Here is a 12,556-nt window from a genome sequence, read left to right as displayed (position 1 = left end):
AAGTTCAAAGGAATCAAGTACAAGGTCTTCAAATGAGCAAGGTACGAGCTGAAGAAGTTCACCGTCCCAGCCTCTGAAACGATGCCTTGTTTTCCTGTTCTGCCGAGGATACCGGGTTTCTGCAACAAAAGGTCAGTGGTAAAGTCAAATTCTTCCTTTTTCTTTTTTCTTTCTCTTTCTTTTCTTTAATTGCCACCAGAGTTGATGGCACAACAAATCCACTGATCCCCCCCTTTTAATGTTATTTTATTTTATAGAACAGAGAGAAATTAAGAGGGGAGGTGGGGAGGGAGGGATGGAAGTAAGGAGGGAAGGAGGGAGAGAGAGAAGGGAGGGAGGGAGGGAGGGGCCTGCAGCCCTGTTTTGCCACTCATTAAGTATTTTTCCCCTGCAGCTGGGGAGTAGGGACTCGACCCCTGGTCCTTGTTAATAGTGATATATGTGCTCAACCGGGGCTCCACCTCTCAGCCCCAATGAAGTCAATTTCAAAGCCATGGTACAGGCCCCACAAAGTCCACCCAAGGACTCCATAAAGGCCACTGTCTATCTGCTCTGCAAATCAGAAAACTGCGCCAAATCTGTAGTCCACAGCAGGACAAACAGCCCCACTTACTATTTTGTACAAATGTAGTAAAAGTCCTCCACCACCCTAGGGACCGGGTGGCGGTTCACCTGGTTGAGCACACATGTGACAATGCACAAGGACCCGGGTTTGAGCGCCCCCCACCCCCACCTGCAGGGGAAAGCTGTGTGAGTGTGAAGCAATGTTGCAGGAGTCTGTCTGTCTCTCCCTCGCTATCACCCCCTTCCCTCTAGATTTCTTGCTGTCTCTATCCAATAAGTAAAATAAAGATGATAATGAAAAAGAGTCCCCTACCGTCCCAAAGATCACACCATCTTTATCCTGTCCATTCTCAATAAATTATGTGAACACTGAATTTCTGGAATGAACTCTTCTTGAACCAGAAGCATTTTCTTTTCTTTGCCATTGCAAGGACTTCACTGCTCCAAGCCAACTTTTTTCAGATAGAGAGAAACTTAGAGCCCGTCAGAGGAACAGACACCAAAGCACAAAGGCTTCTCCCGGCACCACTGGGGCAGGGCCCAGCTCCGCACCCCAGCCATGACAGAGCAGGCACCCAGGCGGGCCAGCTCGCCACGCCTCCGGTATTGTATTTTCTTCACTTTTGTTGTTTTATTGCCGCCAGAGTTACTGCTGGGGCGCTTTGCCTGTACAGCAAAGCCAAGGCTCCCAGCAGCCATTCCATTCCTGTGTCGGGGTGCGAGAGGGAGGCTGGGGCTTGAACCTGGGTCCTTGTGCACGGTGATGTGTGTATTCTACCAGGAGCGCCACTGCCTGGTCCCTGGTCTTTTAAATGCACTCATGAACTGAACTTGTTAATGTTTAGAATGTGTGCTTTTCTAGTCATGAGTAAGAGCGGACCAGTACTTACAAGCAGCAAACAAATGAAAACAATCTTAACATCCATCAGCTGGGATAAGAATAAGTGATCAAACATGCTGCGGACTTATTCAGCTTTCACAGTTAATTAGAGTTCTATCCACTGGACTAAAGCTGTAGCCAAGATATGTACTTAAATGAACCAAGAGCTAGGGAGATAATACAATGGTTATGCTAAAGACTTCACAACTAAAGCTCCGAGGCCCCAGGTTCAATTCCCAGCACTACCATATGCCAGAGTTAGTGCTCTGGTCTGCCTCTCTCTACTCTAAATAAAGTACTTTTAAAAATTTTAAATAAATAAAGCAACTTATAGACTTGAAAGTTTACAAGGAAAAAAAAACGTTGGAAAACACACAGTTATTTAACACTGGCTGCCTCCAAAGTGTGAAAATGAAGAATAGAGATATGTTGAGCAGATACAAAAATGTTAACTTTTTAAAATTCTGATTTATTTAAATGATTACAAGCAGAGTATTACTTTTGAAATTTCTTTTAAAAGGCAGTATGGGGGGATGGGCCAGTTAGACATTATAAATAAATTATTAACAACTAGTTTATTTGTTGACTACTAGTAACAGCTACCTCTGACACAACCAAAGACAAAAATAGAACAAACTTATCCAAGTAAGGGAAAGAATCACTACACCAAGTTCATTTCTTCAGAAATACAAAATAAAGTTAAGGAGACAGCACAGCAGTGGCAAACAGGACTTATATGCCTGGGACCCAGCTTCAATCACTGCATGCCATAGCTAAAAGGTGCTCTGGTCTCTATCACTCATAAAAATAAATATCTTTTAAAAATACAAATAGTGGTCTGGAGGTGGCACAGCAGATAAAGTGTTGAGCTCTCAAGCATGAGGTCCTGAGTTCAACCCCCAGCAGCACATGTACCAGAGTGATGTCTGTTTCTTTCTCTTTCTTCCTATCCCTCTCATTAATACATAAATAAAATTTTTTTTTTAAAGAAAGACATCTGTTTAAAAATACAAATAGAGCCAGAATGAAACACAGACCTTCCATGCTCAAGGCCCAGGGCCTTAAATACCGTAGGCAGGCCGGTGAACATCCATGTGGATGGATGGTGGAACAGTGTCGGGGGTTTCTCCCTCACCATCTCTCTCATCAAAATGTAATCAACAGGGAAATAGCATAATGGTTATGCAAACAGACTCTCATGCCTGAGGCTACCAGGTCCCAGGTTCAATTCCCTGTACCTCCATAAGCCAGAGCAGTGCTCTGGTTAAAAAAAAAAAGGGGGGAGAACAGGCCATGGGAGAAGTCCAGTTCATGAGGGGAGCCCTGGGTTCAATCGCCAGCACCATAGAAAAGTACACGAGTGCAGAGAAGAAGCGGCCTGGTCTAGAATGGGAGTCGAGAAAAGTACACGAGTGCAGAGAAGAAGCGGCCTGGTCTGGAATGGGAGTCGAGAAAAGTACACGAGTGCAGAGAAGAAGCAGCCTGGTCTGGAATGGGAGTCGAGAAAAGTACACGAGTGCAGAGAAGAAGCGGCCTGGTCTGGAATGGGAGTCGAGAAAAGTACACGAGTGCAGAGAAGAAGCGGCCTGATCTAGAATGGGAGTCGCAGCTAGCTCAGTGGTCTTTCCCAAGCACCTTAAGGAAGATGCCTTTAGGACTGTACAAACTTATTAATGCACGGGTATTAGGACAACTAAATAAAACTAACAGAAATGAGTCAGGTTGACTTGTTGAAAAATAATTCAATGAATATTGACACAGGGAATAGCTAAGTGACCATAATGTTATGGAAATACCTGAAGTTTGAGGGGAAAAAGCGATTTTGAATACTTAGCTCACTATATGTACCACAGAAAAGGGGTCATTTTTTTCAGGTGTATTATTTTGCACTGGAAATAGACAAGTACTTTTTTTTCTTCTTTTGCCCCAGAATTATCAGTAGGGTTCGGTGACTGCACTCCCCCACTCCCACTAGTCATTATCTTTTCAATGAGAGAAAGGGAGGGGAGGGGAGGGAGAGGGGGAGGAAGGCCCTAAGCTCCAACGCCACCGCAAAGCGTCCCCTTGTAGGAGCTCGCATGAGGAGCACAGGGTTCAGCGCTGGGCCTGGACTGTGGTCGTGTGTGTGCACTCCACCACGTGAGCCACCTGCACTCATCCCTGAACAAGACCTTTTCTCTTTTTTAATTAAGTAGAGATCACAAAGGAAAGTCAACCCTGTTGGCTAATTTCACACATATTTTTTAAAACAAAAAGGCAGGGAGATACAAGTGACAGAGTCTTCTTGTAGAGCTCCCTTTAATCCATCAAAAGTTGTCAATCCTTCACAAATGCTTCGGAAAGTTGAAACAGTTTACATGACGGAATTAAAAAAACTCAAACGTCTCGTCTCAAGATATGCTACAGTTTTCTGTTTTATCAAAGAAAGTAATGTTTTGGGTCGTGTTGAGCTTGCTTAGAGGGAAACAGTCCAGAAACAAATGTACCCTAACTGTCTATCCCACACAATGTCCCTCAAAAGTTACTAAGCTGACAGTTACTCGAGATTTCTTTCAGCTCTCATCAAATCCTTCATGAAAGAAAATTTCGGGTATAACAGACGTATCATTTGTCAAAGCCCAGCGAGAATGCAAGGAAGAGGGACCAGGCGGTGGTGCACCTGGTTAAGAGCTCATATTACGATGCACAAGGACCCAGGTTTAAGCCCCTGGTCCCTACTTGCAGGGTGAAAAGCTTCACAAGTGGTGAAGCAGGACTGCAGGTGTCTCTCTGTCTCTTCCCTTCTCTCACCCCCTCTACCCTTCTCAATTTCTCTCTGTCTCTGTCCAATAATAAATAAATAGATTTTTTTAAGTAAAAAAAAAAAAAAAAAAGAATGTGAGGAAGAGCAGGCCAAGAGAAGGGCGGTCCAGACCGACAGTGCTGGTGACCAGTTGCAGGGAAAGTCTGGGTGAAGCACACGCCAACCTAGGACAGGCACTGGCCAAAGCCGAACAGAAATGACCAGTTACTAAGTAACAGTCACCATCCCAAGGAGTCCCAATGCCACTGTCACCCATCTGTATAAAACCCAGTGAGGTAGGTCTTAGCCCTACACACAGCTAGTGGCAGAACAGTAATCTGAGCCTGTTTCACTGAGGCAGAAACACATCTCCAAGTTCTCTCTAGGGCAGAATTTCAAAAGCTTAGGACAGATGGACAGCAGGACTGCCGCTCTATAAACAGGAATGTCTGAGCAGAGCTCCTTCACGTCTCTTTCCTCTTTACCTCAGGAGGAAGTGCTGGGTCTCCATGCTGACACAAGATTTCAGTGCGCAGTGAGTCTTCACAGTGATTCCCTTCGTTCCCCTAACTCACCATCGCAGGAAGTCCCGTAAAGCTTTTGTGGGTCGTGGACAGCTACAGTTCAAGAGTATAGTAAGTACCTACTCAGCTTCTATGGCCTGTCAGCTGTGCCTCGCCAAACTCCAGCAACTAGACAGAGAAACTGCAAGTGTCTCCCCACAATGCAAGATTAGGAACAAAGGGCCAAGAAGAAAATTCCTTTATTACAACCAAGAGAATTCGCTGAGATCTGGTTCTCCAAGCAGATGCCCCTTATCTGAATGACTGCATCACAGTCTCTACATACCCAATCTCATTCCCAGGTCGTGTAACACAGGTGAGTCCACAGGTAGGGAAAGGGCTTCCAAAGCAGGAAAACATAGTGCCAGTCCCTGCAATCAAGCATCTCGTCACTATGATAATGTGAACATATCACAGACAAGGAAATGAGCAAAGCTACCTGGTCCAGAAATATCTATTTGGAATGATAACTTTCCAATATGCTATACTTTCCTTTCTGAATGTCTGCAGTACATGCTGATATTTATAAAAGGGACAAATAAAATCAGTTTTAACCTTTGCCTGGGACTCATATACCCTGACCACTGGAATTTAGAAAAGTAGCAACCTTTTAATACATTCTTCTCATACAGTATTGTTTATTGTATTATTTTAACCCATTACTGTTTTTGTCACCACTGGCACTTTACAGCGCAGACTGACATTTCTAGTAATGGACAGCCAGCCACTCTAGGGCAGCGTGAGGCCTGATGAACCTTTTCCGTAAAGGGCTAGCTGGTAAATATTTAGGCTTCAGAGGCCATATGGTCTCTATCACAACCACTCAATTCTCTGCTGCACCCAGAAAACAGCCCCAGCCAAAACGTAAATGAATGAGCATGGCTAGATTCCAATAAAACCTTCCTTATGGACACTCAAATGTGGATGGATGTCTTCAAATTCTCACATCACGAAACACTATTTTTTTTTTCATAATTTGCCTTCAACCCTATAAAAATGTGGAATCAGTCTAAGCTTCCAGCCAATACAAACACAGGCCTTGGGAGGGGTTGGCCCATCGGGTGTGTGACTGTGATATAAATAATGTAAACAACTCAGCAATGTTCCACGAAAACGACAACCTCTCGGGGGCCTTCCAGTCTCCCTCCTCACCTTAGGAAACAGAGAAATAATAAAATCTGAGTTACCTTTAATTACAGTCTACAAGTTATGCTGAAAAAATGTTTTAGACATTTCTCTCTGCATACTAGAATCAGATGCCTAGGATTTCCTCTAATTACACAGTAAAGGTGCAGTTTCAAAGACATAACTCAGATAACTATCAACAATGTTCACTCAGTAAGGACTGCATACTATTCTGGTTTTTGGAAATATAAAATGAAAAGTCATAGAACCTGCTTTCAAAACATTCACCAACTACTGATGAGACATGTAAGTGAAACATCTTGTGACCACTAGCATGATGTTCGTATCTGATAGATGTAACAGGGGAATAAATAAAGACATGTCCAAACACACCCAAGAGAGTGAGCAACGCTTCTCACTCAAAAAATAGCTTGGGTCAAGGCAGAAAGAAGAGAGAACAGAAGAAAGGGTCAAAGTAGTCCCTGCGGAGAAGTGCAGGTGTGAAGACATGGAAATGGAAACGCGCGCTCTAGTCACTGCTGCCACAGTACCGCTCTGAGAGGAAGGCCTGAGCAGGCAGGAACCAGGCCGCATATGGGCTGCCAGGGGGCGTCTCCCTGTGCCCTTGAGGGACCACAACGAGGCTCTGAAGAAGGACAGAACCAAAAGGCTCTGTTAGAAAGAACATTCTGGGGGTCACATGGCGCCGCACCGGACCCACACAAGGACCCCAGTTCAAGCCACCACTCCCCATCTGCGAACAATGAAGCAGGTCTGCAGGGATCTGTCCCTCTCCCTCTCTATCTCCCCCTCCTCTCTCAATTTCTCTCTGTCCTGTCCAGTAGAACAGAAGAAAAGAAAAGAGGAAAAGTGGCCACAGGAGGGATGGACTCCTACTGCTAGCACCAAGCCCCAGCAATAAATTAAAATTAATTAATTAATTAATTAATAAAAATTATGAGCATCCTAGCAACAATGTGGAAATACATAGATATGAGGCAAATGGTAAAGATAGCTACTGGATCGTTGCTCTTTGAAAAAACACAACAACAAGATTATAATACTGCAACTGCTAAATTCATATAAGAATCCCTCAAATTTTAATAGAATGAATGGATTTTGAAAGACAGTACCTACCAGGCACTGAGTAAAAACAGAATTGTATATTATGGGAAGAAGCCAGTAAAAGAAAGCCAACTTGAGTCTTTTGCCTCCTAAGCTTAGTCATGTTTACCCTTCAACTGTTCAAGGGCAAAGAGACTGAATAGAACCAGGTATGTTTTCAGTGTTTGGCCCATAATAAAGGAAATCTATCTGGTATTATGGCACCTACAGACAAAGCTCCCAAATGACTCACAGAGATTTTCAAAAAACTGAACTGATGTGATAAAAGATGTTTATTTCTAGAACTCATTGTAAGTATGTCCTAAGAACCTTCTGGAACATAAAGAACCCTACTGAAAACCATGTTTTCATTTACTGCCTCCCCCAACCCGCTTTGGCCTTCTAAACCTAAGGCCCGAATTTCTCGCTCTCCCTCTAATATTACCATGGCTCTTAAATATTCAAGTAAGACATCCTCCAAAATACCACTGAATGTCTCGGAGACATATCGTCTCTAAATTCTCCTTAGGCCAGATTTCTCTCCACAAATGTGTTAAAAGAATCATCAAGGGCCCTGCACCGTCCATTACCACAAACAGCCTTCATCTACCAGACATTACTAAAAAGAGGCCACTCGAACAAACGATAGCTTTTGACTATTGCAAAAACCAGTTATTAATACAGCATATTTACACAGTGCCTTCTCCACACAATAATGGCATCTGACGGCCAGCCACGGATACGCCAAACAAGTGTGTGACAACACTGAGCCTAGCCATTTGGAGAGAACAGAAAGGAAATACATAATTAAACTGGCTTCTGCTCTACTTAATACTGTTGCCTTCACCAGCATGGCTCTAAAAGATAAGCATCTACCTGCAACAGCTTGTGTTTCGTTCCTTAAAAAATAGAATCTCGGTCCCATCAATAAAACAAATCAGCTAAAGGCGGTTCCGTGTAAGTCATCCCAGTCTAACACAATTCAGAGTCTGCCCAGCTGTCTTCCAAGTTCACCGGGAATTCCAACGGCAGAGAGGGAATAGGACCAAGACCACTCGCGCTTGCTTCTCCTACACACGCTGTTCACGGCAGCTGCCCTCGCATCCCCCTTGCAGACCACCGGGGTAGCCTGCTCCTTTCCAGGCCCAACGCCTGCGCTGGAGAAAGACAGAGGCGGTCACTCACTGAACTAGGAAACAACAAGGCCTTTCAGGCTGCAGGGGAGGAGCGCCAGTCAAGCATAAAGGTGAAGGGGAGATAGTCATGGTGCTCAGGGGAGGGCAGAGCAGCTGGGGAGACCAGGTCGGAGGCCAGCACACCTGGGCGGCAGCCAGCCCTCGAGGTGCCCCCCAACCCCTAACACCTGGGCGGCAGCCAGCCCTCGAGGCTCCCCCAACCCTGCACACCTGGGCAGCAGCCAGCCCACGAGGCTCCCCCCCAACTCCGCACACCAGGGCGGCAGCCAGCCCTCGAGGCGCCCCCCAACCCCGCACACCTGGGCGGCAGCCAGCCCTCAGGTGCCCCCCAGCCCCTAACACCTGGGCGGCAGCCAGCCCTCGAGGTGCCCCCCAACCCCGCACACCTGGGCGGCAGCCAACCCATGAGGTGCCCCCCAACACCGCACACCTGGGCGGCAGCCAGCCCTCGAGGCTCCCCCCAACCACGCACACCTGGGCGGCAGCCAGCCCTCGAGGCTCCCCCCAACCCCGCACACCTGGGCAGCAGCCAGCCCTGAGGTGCCCCCCAACCCCGCACACCTGGGCGGCAGCCAGCCCTCAAGGCTCCCCCCAACCCCGCACACCTGGGCAGCAGCCAGCCCTGAGGTGCCCCCCAACCCCTAACACCTGGGCGGCAGCCAGCCCTCGAGGCTCCCCCAACCCTGCACACCTGGGCAGCAGCCAGCCCACGAGGCTCCCCCCCAACTCCGCACACCAGGGCGGCAGCCAGCCCTCGAGGCGCCCCCCAACCCCGCACACCTGGGCGGCAGCCAGCCCTCAGGTGCCCCCCAGCCCCTAACACCTGGGCGGCAGCCAGCCCTCGAGGTGCCCCCCAACCCCGCACACCTGGGCGGCAGCCAACCCATGAGGTGCCCCCCAACACCGCACACCTGGGCGGCAGCCAGCCCTCGAGGCTCCCCCCAACCACGCACACCTGGGCGGCAGCCAGCCCTCGAGGCTCCCCCCAACCCCGCACACCTGGGCAGCAGCCAGCCCTGAGGTGCCCCCCAACCCCGCACACCAGGGCGGCAGCCAGCCCTCGAGGCGCCCCCCAACCCCGCACACCTGGGCGGCAGCCAGCCCTCAGGTGCCCCCCAGCCCCTAACACCTGGGCGGCAGCCAGCCCTCAGGTGCCCCCCAACCCCACACACCTGGGCGGCAGCCAGCCCTCGAGACTCCCCCCAACCCCGCACACCTGGGCGGCAGCCAGCCCTCAGGTGCCCCCCAACCCCGCACACCTGGGCGGCAGCCAGCCCTCGAGGGTCCCCCCAACCCCACACACCTGGGCGGCAGCCAGCCCTCAGGTGCCCCCCAACCCCGCACACCTGGGCGGCAGCCAGCCCTCGAGGCGCCCCCCAACCCCGCACACCTGGGCGGCAGCCAGCCCTCGAGGCGCCCCCCAACCCCGCACACCTGGGCGGCAGCCAGCACAGGCTTGCAGGGCTCAGGCAGGACGGAGGTGGCGGAGGGCAGTGTGGCGCGGTGGGGACGGCAGGGCGGGGCCCTGGTGCTGCTGCCCGTCGGCCTCCCGCTCGGCCCCCGCCTCGCAGCCTGGGCACAGGGACCGGCCTGGCGCCCACCTACGAGCCTGGCGGCCTCCGTGCGGTCTCGCTGGCTCGCGCAGGGCGGTGGCGGCCGGCGGCAGCGGCCCGCAGCAGCTCTCCCTGCAGACGGCAGGGGTGACAGCGCCGCCGCAGCCCGGCAGCAGCAGGGGGAGGAAGGCCGGCGGCGGCGCAAAATGCACACCGGCCGCCGAGAAGCAAGCCGGCTTCCCCGCTCGGCCAGCGAGGCGGCCGAATGCCCCGGGGGAGCCAGGCGGCAGCAATTTCCAGGTTGCCTGGCCAGAGGACTGGACCGCCACGTCATGAGGACACCGTGCGGGCCCGCAACTCAACCCCCCGCGAGACCCGCGCCCGCAGACAGACGCCCTGCCGGCTTCCCAGCACGCGGACTGCGGGTGCAGCTCCGGGCCCCCCGCCGCGGCCGGCCGCCTGTGTCACCTCCGGATCCCAGCGGTGTGCGGGCCCCGGGGGCGGCGCGGGGGCGGCGCGGGGGCGGCCCGCACCAGACGCAGACGCACATGCACGGGCGGAGGGCGGCCTAGCTAGCGGAGAATGCTGCCCAGAGCACTGCGCGCACGGGGGACAGTGTCTGTCTGTCTGTCTGTCTGTCTGTCTGCGCTCGCGCTTTTCAGGCCACACTCCCCTAGACTCCGGGGTTTTCCTATTTTGCCACGCCAACACCAAAAAAAAAAAAAAAAATTCAAGATTATTTCACTAGTGACACTCAGTACCATTAACCATCGTGATAGCTTTGGCCTCCAACCAACCCCTCAAAATGCCTGGAAATGCATCCCTTTTGTTCACCATATTGTTTTGTTTTCTTCATCTGAGTAAAAATGACGGTGTGTGTGTATGTTCCTTTCGCCTAGGGTTAGATCTTGAACTCACTATTATGTTCAAGATGTGTATTTTCTATATATTTTTCTCTTCCTGGATGAGAGGACAGAGTGACAGACACCCCTAACATCAAATCCTCGTCATGCTAATGCATCATTGTTCAGGTTTCCAGAAAAGCCTCCAAAGCCCTCGCACCTGGAGCAGGAGAGGCTGTGCACCGGACAGCAGGGACCACAGCCATCCAGCCCTCAGAGCCTCGGCCAGCTCCCCCAGACAACACCAGCTCCCCCAGACCCACCAGATCCCACCAGATCCCACCAGATCCCACCTGACTCCACCAGCTCCCCCAGACAACACCAGATCCCCAGATCCCACCAGCTCCCCCAGACCCACCAGATCCCACCTGACTCCACCAGATCCCCCAGACAACACCAGATCCCACCAGATCCCACCTGACTCCACCAGCTCCCCCAGATCCCACCAGCTCCCCCAGACAACACCATATCCCATCAGATCCCACCTGACTCCACCAGATCCCACCAGCTCCCCCAGACACCAGATCCCCCAGATCCCACCTGACTCCACCAGATCCCACCAGCTCCCCCACAAGCCCCCGTCCCTATCCCCCGCCCCAGAATCCCCACCCACCAACCCCCTACCCCCGCGGCCCGCCCCTAACCCCATCCCTACCCTCCGCCCCTCACCCCCGCCGCCGCCCCCGCCCCCACCCCTCCCCCCTCCCCACCCCCCCTCACCCCTGCCCCCGCCGCCCCGCCGCTCACGTGAGCACGGCTGTCTCCAGGGCGCCGACACCCAGCCCGAGCCCCTCATCTCCGCGGGGCCGCGCGTCCCGCCCGGCGATGGCTCCCGACAGCGCGGACACCCGGCCCCGCCGCCCAAGCCGCCTCACCTGCGCCGAGGGCCCGCGCTCCCGTCCCCGCGGCTCCCGTCCCCGCGGCTCCCGGCGGCTCCCGTCCCGGCGGCTCCCGTCCCGGCGGCTCCGCGGGGCGGCTCCCGAGGGCGCCGGGGCCTCGGCGGCGGGCGGCGGGCGGCGCACCCGGTGCTCGTGCTCGGGCGGCGCCGGCGGCTCTCGCGGCTCGGCGCGGGGGAGGGGCGGGGCGGGGCGGGGCGGGGCGCCTCGGAGCCGGCGGCGGGCCGGGGTCGCGGGGGAGGGGCGTTCCCGCCGGGCGGCCCGGCTCGCGCGATGCGGCACCAGCGGCGGCCCCGCGGGAGCTGCGCCCAGAACCCGCCGCGCGGCCGGGGGCGTCGCACCCTCCCAGCCGCCTGAGCCCCGCCCTCCGGCCGGGGCGGGACGAGCGAGCGCGCGTGCGTGGGGGCGCGTGCGTGGGGGGCAGGGCGCGTGCGTGGGGGGCAGGGCGCGTGCGTGGGGGGGCAGGGCGCGTGCGTGGGGGGCAGGGCGCGTGCGTGGGGGGCAGGGCGCGTGCGTGGGGGGGCAGGGCGCGTGCGTGGGGGGCAGGGCGCGTGCGTGGGGGGCAGGGCGCGTGCGTGGGGGGCAGGGCGCGTGCGTGGGGGGGCAGGGCGCGTGCGTGGGGGGCAGGGCGCGTGCGTGGGGGGCAGGGCGCGTGCGTGGGGGGGCAGGGCGCGTGCGTGGGGGGGCAGGGCGCGTGCGTGGGGGGGCAGGGCGCGTGCGTGGGGGGGCAGGGCGCGTGCGTGGGGGGCAGGGCGCGTGCGTGGGGGCGCGTGCGTGGGGGGCAGGGCGCGTGCGTGGGGGGGCAGGGCGCGTGCGTGGGGGGCCGGGGCGCGTGCGTGGTGGGGCAGGGCGCGTGCGTGGGGGGCAGGGCGCGTGCGTGGGGGGGCAGGGCGCGTGCGTGGTGGGCAGGGCGCGTGCGTGGGGGCGCGTGCGTGGGGGGCAGGGCGCGTGCGTGGGGGGCCGGGGCGCGTGCGTGGGGGGCAGGGCGCGT

General features: G+C 54.3%; 1 protein-coding gene across 5 annotated transcripts in view; it reads right to left on the bottom strand.

The window, feature by feature from the left end:
- The window catches only part of TANC2 (tetratricopeptide repeat, ankyrin repeat and coiled-coil containing 2), a 315,530-nt gene extending 303,803 nt beyond the window's left edge, over window positions 1-11,727 (bottom strand). For 3 of the 5 annotated variants that reach the window (XM_060202527.1, XM_060202529.1, XM_060202530.1), the window contains exon 1: window positions 11,545-11,662. The gene's annotated coding sequence lies outside the window, so the exon portion shown is untranslated. Of the gene's footprint in view, window positions 1-11,544 lie in introns of all 5 variants that reach the window. The other 2 variants (XM_060202531.1, XM_060202528.1) reach the window with 2 other exon arrangements.
- Between the last annotated feature and the right edge of the window lie 829 nt (window positions 11,728-12,556).

The sequence above is a fragment of the Erinaceus europaeus genome, chromosome 12 (assembly GCF_950295315.1).
Source record: "Erinaceus europaeus chromosome 12, mEriEur2.1, whole genome shotgun sequence".
NCBI lineage: Eukaryota > Metazoa > Chordata > Mammalia > Eulipotyphla > Erinaceidae > Erinaceus > Erinaceus europaeus.
Note: the sequence above shows the minus strand (reverse complement) of the source record. Positions and strands in the feature narration are given on the sequence as shown.